This window comes from Vipera ursinii (assembly GCF_947247035.1).
Source record: "Vipera ursinii genome assembly, chromosome: 1".
Lineage (NCBI taxonomy): Eukaryota > Metazoa > Chordata > Lepidosauria > Squamata > Viperidae > Vipera > Vipera ursinii.
The window spans coordinates 197755277-197761860 of NC_139512.1; positions in this window are offsets into that span (position 1 = coordinate 197755277).

The window sequence follows — 6584 nt, forward strand, 5'->3', positions numbered from 1 at the left end:
TATGACATTAGCTGCCAGTTGATGTATTGGTTGCTTTTTGCTTTATTGTTATAATTCTTTGGATATGACATCAGTGGCATTTTCAGTGAAATTGACTGTTCAATTCATCAGTGAGTCAACAGAAGCAAATAAAAGTCTGTGTGCAATGTGAATGCAAAAACTGATGCAGCGAGAAAAGCAAATAGCACCATGCCTTCCTTGTCAACACATACAGCACAGCGGTGTGCTGGAACTAGCTTGCACAAATTCATGAGAATTGATTGCTAAATTTTCTGGAATTTTGCAAGCTGGTTGACAGCAGAGGTGAACCTTGATGCCTAGCACAATGGTGGCAATGGAGCCGACAGAGCTGGATCTTAAATATATAGAGCGCACCAATGATTGACGCAGCCAAGGTCTGGGGTGGTTGTGAATGGAGCTCCATATCCATGTCTGTGCAACAACAGGAGAAGGGTCCATGTATCTTGGGCAGTATTTCCTTAGCAAGGTGAGTTTTTAATACAAAAGGCCAAGTTTTTTGAACCCAGAAACATAACCCAAAAGCAAAACCTGAAAGCAGAACCCCCAAATCTTCCAGCATTTTTATAAGTTCACAACCATGATAAAATGATAAAAATGATAAAAAACAATCCTCTTCACACCGTTGTATTTTGAAGAATTTTAAATTTAACTTGTTTTTCCCCCTTGCCATATGAACCTAGATCTACCTTTCTGTCATTGCTTAAATGGTACATCAGTTGTCAAAGCATGTATTGTTCAAAAAAAAACATCATTCGAGGTACTGAATGACAATTGTAATTTCCCCCATCTTAATGTATGCTTTTTTATTTCATTCCATATTTTAACATAGTTATTTTGAAGCATGCAATTCATGTTTGCCCTAGTAATTCCCAACTTTTTTCTCAGTCTGAAAAACAATTTCCCCATCAAGTCTTTTTTGCTCTATCCCAATATTTTTGTTAACTTCTTTATTTTCTCTTTATTAATTTCGAAGCTGGTAAACACACTCAATCTTCAGTTTTTCAGTTAATATTTCAACTCCTCCCAAACAGTTTTCCAAAATTACCACCAAATTATCAGAAAGAGTTTATATATTTCTCTTTTATTCTTCACTTCAGTAATTGTCTCATTCTGTCTTATGTTCAAGCCTTCAAGATCCACAATGAACAAACGTAGGGATAAAGGCCACCCTTGTATTGTCCCTTTTTCTATTTCACAGGGTTTTGTTAACTTTCCATTAACAACTAGTTGTGTCGATTCCACTCATTTAACAGTTTTCTCCAAAGCCTGTTATTTCTAGAATTTTGAACAAAAAAATCCAGTTCAAATTATTAAATTTCTGCATCTAAAAAGATCAGTGTAGCTTGTTTTTCACTATGCTATTCAGTGTCCAGCACATTTCTAATATTGTCACTTTAGTTGTCTTTTGGGTAAAAACCCACATTTGTCTTCATGAATAAAATCCTATGAAACTATTTTCATTCTCTCAAACTAAATCATTGTACATAGCTTATAGTCATTGTTCAATAATGATATTGGATGGTATTTTTTTGATAAAGGCAAATCTTGACCTTTTTTAGGAATTAATATTATATTAGCCTCTATCTAACTCACGACATCTATTCAGGAAAAAAAATAATGGTGATTTTGGACATTGTACTCTTTGTGTATGTATAAGTGTGTGTGTGTGTGTGTGTGTGTGTGTGTGTGTGTGTGTACTGTACACACACACAAAGAGTAATATATACAGGGCTTTTTTTCTCATAGAACGCTCAGAATGGAGTTCCAGCACCTTTTTTGGATGGAACCTTGTAGGATAGGCAAGGCGGGTTGTATGACATGTGTGAGTTCCGGCACCTTTTTCTTTTACAAAAAAAGCACTGAATATATATACAATCTATCTTCACAATATTTTTGTCACCATTTTTCAAATTCTTTCTAGGAATAAAAAAGCATATTGGAAAAATCCAGGGATCTTGGTTATCAAGTAAATCATATATATATTGGTTAGAACATGATGGTTTCTACAGCAATAAAAAAATACATAGGAAGGAAAAATAGTAAAGTTAAGGGTATATTAACTTTACCTCTTTCCTTTACATTTATATAAAAAAAATTATTGAGGCAGGTGCATGCATGAAAGAAAATAAAAATAAGTCTTACTTAAGAAACCATATGATAGTAGAAAGCTCTGAGTTACATGACTCTATTTAAGAGCCTGAAGGGGAACTTCCTCAAAGAGAACAAGTCAAATAAAAATCTGAACTGCGCATTCAGAGTTAGAAGAAAAAGAAAGCTGAACGGAGAGAAGGAAAACGCTGAAGATATGCAACGGGAAGCCTGGAACGCCAAGAGACATAAAGTGTCAGTGTTTTAAACAAGGGAAGGGTAGAGAAGTACAGAATCCTTCTTTTCCAATATTTCTATTGGTCAGAAATCAGGTGCATGAATTCCAAAAATATATATTCAGGAACCTCAGTGCTGCATTCTCTGCCTGCTCAGAGAAAGAATGATCACGATTTCAGGAAGAAATGTGTAGCTAAAGCTTTTGAGCTATTTATTGTTTTCTCCACCGTAGGCTGGTTCTGGATTGGCACAGCAAGTGTTGAGAGGGGGAAGTTCAAGAGAAAGTGAGGAAACAGTGAGAGGCACCAGCAATGCGGCTTTTCTCGCATTTGGTCTAGCTGCCTTGGAGAGTCCAAGTCACAAAAGTATGGCGAGAAATACATAAATATTGTTTTGTCCCTAATATGAAAAACTCATCTCCCCAAGGCCATTTGTGCATGATAGTTTAAGGTATCTAAACTGTTGATTTTGTTAATAAAACTGTATTGTCTTATGTCAGATTTATTCTGATTGATATATCATGAGTGTAAAGGATTCATGGCAAACTAATGTATGTGTTTATTGTTCTGGTTATTGTTGCTATTTTCCACTAGATTGTACTGATTGGATTGGGTACTTTTATTTATCAGCTCCTCAGTTATTTTGTAATATATGTGCTGTTCCAAGTAACTGATTGTTATGAAGCTTTTCTTAGCATTTAACCCGAATCTGCCTTCTTTTAACAACATGATTATTTGGTATCTTGCACTCCAGGATAATGTAGAGCAGTGGTATCAAATTCGTAATGTCATGTGATGTGTTGCAATGTATCACAACTTTTTTTTTCATTGCCGGTAATGGGGTGGGCGCAGTTTTGCCATGATGCATCCGGCCCATGGGCCGGCAATTTGACACCCCTGATTTTAGAGAAAACAAGGATTTTCCATAACACTTCTAGTAATTCAAGAGTGCTGTCATACTACTCTAAAATTGCAGAATAATTCTTGGGACCAAGTTAAATCCAGACATGTCAAACTCGCGATGTCACATGACATCACGCAACATATCGGGATGGTTTTGCCATTGCCAGCAATAGGGTGGGTGCAGCTTCCGGATGATGCATCCGGCCCACGGGCCGGCAGTTTGACACCCCTGTATCATTTCTTTCAAAGGGAAAACAAATCACTGGTTCACTATATAGTGTCAAACTGAAGGACTATCTCATTACAAAAATGCAAGTAATCCTTGACTTATGACCATAATGAGCATTACGTTCACAAGATGGGACAGTTGTAAAGTGGGTCATCATGTGACTGACCCATTTTATGACATATTTTGCAGTGGTTGTTAAGTAAATCACCATAGCTGTTAAGTGAATCTGCAGTCTTTAAGCAATCACCATGGTCATTAAGGGAACCCATTGTTTACCACGGGTGTTTTTTTTCCCAAAAACCAGACGCAAATGCCAGTTTTTGGCAAAAAAAAAGAAGTTGTCAATAGAGATCATGCGACTATGGGATGCTGCAAAGGGCAAAAATGCAGGCCAGTTGCCAAGTGCCCAAAAATGTGGTCACGTGGGGGGCATCCATCAAAACTTTGGAAATGGATCATAAATACCTTTCAGGAGGAGGTCTGTTATCACTTCAAACAGTTGTTTAATAACTGTTCCCAAATTGAAGCTACCATACTTTCCCAGCAAAACTACAATGTCAGTTTAGCCACAATGCATAGAGAAGGCCAAGTAATGATAGTTTGGTAAACGATACTGGGAGAGGAGCATTGCTCTGAGAATGTGAAAGAAAGTAAGTCTCTAAAACTAAACAACATTTCTGAAAGACTGCCTCTTTGTTCTTTCAGAACCCCATTGTCTTTGTAGTTCTGTTCTATTATTTCATTTAGCCCTTATGACTTCACTAGGCACATGATATACTACATCCAACAAAATGCCCGGCTGTTTATCCAATCACATTGCAAATTCCAACTTGTATGGGTCTAGAAAAAGAGACTGTGACTCCATCCTTCCTGAGGCCTTTCTTTACCTCCATTGCTGCTGATAAATCAAACTGTGCTTCAGGATAACGTGTCCTTGACTACGGTTCAAATGTGCAGCTTAGCAGCTCTACCATATGTTTTTAATATTCATTTAGCTCAATCCTTTCTTGCAGGATTTAGCTTCTGTCCCGTATCATCTTTGTTGCCCTTCTTTGCACCTGTTCTAACTATCTGAATTTGTCTTAAATCTTGCCCTGGCAGTGGAGTCGCAAGGATTTTGGCCAAAGATATTTTGTCTCTTGGCTTTGATTTATTGCTTCCTTTGACTGAGTTCTTTTCAGGCCAACAAAGCAGAACTTCTGAAACACAGGTGCTCCACTGAGCCAGTTCAGAGCAGCATTATTGCTCTTACACGAGCATTTGTAGTTTTGTCAAAATAACCCTCTTCAGAGAATAACTTTCCTTTGAAGACATATCTTTCTCGGCTGACAGAAAAGCATGTCAGCCCAACATTGGGTACTCTGATGCCTGGCCCTGTTCTGTCATAGTAGCGAGATGAGCTTCATTACCCCTTCCACTGAGCACCACCAGCCACTTGGTGGTGGGATGGGGCGGGGCAAATATGGAGGGTTTGTGTGTGCTTAAATACGCCCAGTGGTAAAGTTACAGATACAGACCTTCATTCTCATGGCCCATCGTCTGAGCTTTTTCTGGAGCTGATTCTAGTGCTTTTATGAAACAGGACTCGAAGGGACCATGTCTGGCATTACCCAGAAGAGCCTGATTCCTCCTCTCCAACCCAACTACAGGTAGTCTTTGGGTTATGATCATAATGGAGTTTCCCCATTAAGGACATAGATTGTGATGGTTGTAAATGACCTTTTCTACAGCAGTGATTAAACAAATATCATGGCTGTTAAGCAGACCCATGGTTCACTATGGGCCTGTTTTGGTGAAAATCAGGATTAAATGCCAGTTTTCAGCAAAACTGTTGTAAAACATGGTCATGCTCCTTGGTGGAGCAGTGGGCTAATGCCTCCTTAAGTAACACCAGCTGCCTGCAATTAGTGCAGGTTCGCATCCCACCAGGCTCAAGGTCGACTCAGCCTTCCATCCTTCCGAGGTAGGTAAAATGAGGACCCAGATTGTTGGGGGCAATTAAACTGACTTTGTAATAATGCCGCTTGGGGGGTGTGTGTGAAAGCCCTAATAAGCAGGCATATACATAGAATGAAGGCTACTGCTAAGCTTGTAAGCCGCCCTGAGTCTTCGGAGAAGGGCGGGATATAAATGGAATTAAAATAAAATAAAATAAATAAATATGACTATGGGATGCTTCAAATGTTACAAATGTGGCCTGGGTGCCAAGTGCCTAAAGTGCAGTCATGTGACCACAGGTAGGGAAGTTGATCATTGGAACTGATTGGCCAGAAAAACAAACAAACAAACAAACAAACAAACATTTTTGACCACTAGAGGGAGCTACGAAGATACTTAATCGTGAGCTGGAATCTGTCACCAAGAAAATCTTTGAAAGCTCCATATAGAAAATCATTTGTACCATAAGTTGGCCAGGGACTAATGATACAAATGATATTATATTATATTAATGATTTTTAAAAAGAACACGAGATACAATCAGGTATAGAAAATTATCAACCCATTGCGACAACTCCACAAATGCTGGACAATGCAAATAACTTAACTGTAACTTTGGAATATAAATCTGACACCAATTTGTATTATGATGATGATTTGAATATAATCCTCCCACCTCAATTGAAACAAGAGTGCCAAGTAAAGTCACAATTTTTAAGAGGTCAAGTTTGGGATTTTTTCTTCATGGATACTAACAAGGTTGAGAATCTTTTGAGAAAAAAAGATACGATAGACACCTCAGAGAAGATGTTATTCTAAGAGCAAGTGCCCCAAGATAATTTACAATGTTTAACAGAACAACTTTGGGACTCTTTTTTCATGGATATTAACAAGTCTGAGAATTTCTTGAAGAAAAGAGATTTGATAGACACTCCTGAGAAGAAAAAGGCTTTACAAAGATGAGCCGGAGGGAGTGACTTAAATTTAATGACTTAATTAGTTAGGATGGATTTTTATAACTTTGATTTATGTATTGACCTCTAGGGTTGTTTTGTATTTATATAATGAATTTGTAAATGCATGTTTTCTTTTCTTTTATATAACGTTGAAAACTTCCCAAAGTTTGAAAAATATTGTTTATCAAATTTGAAAATAAGAGAAAAAGTTTT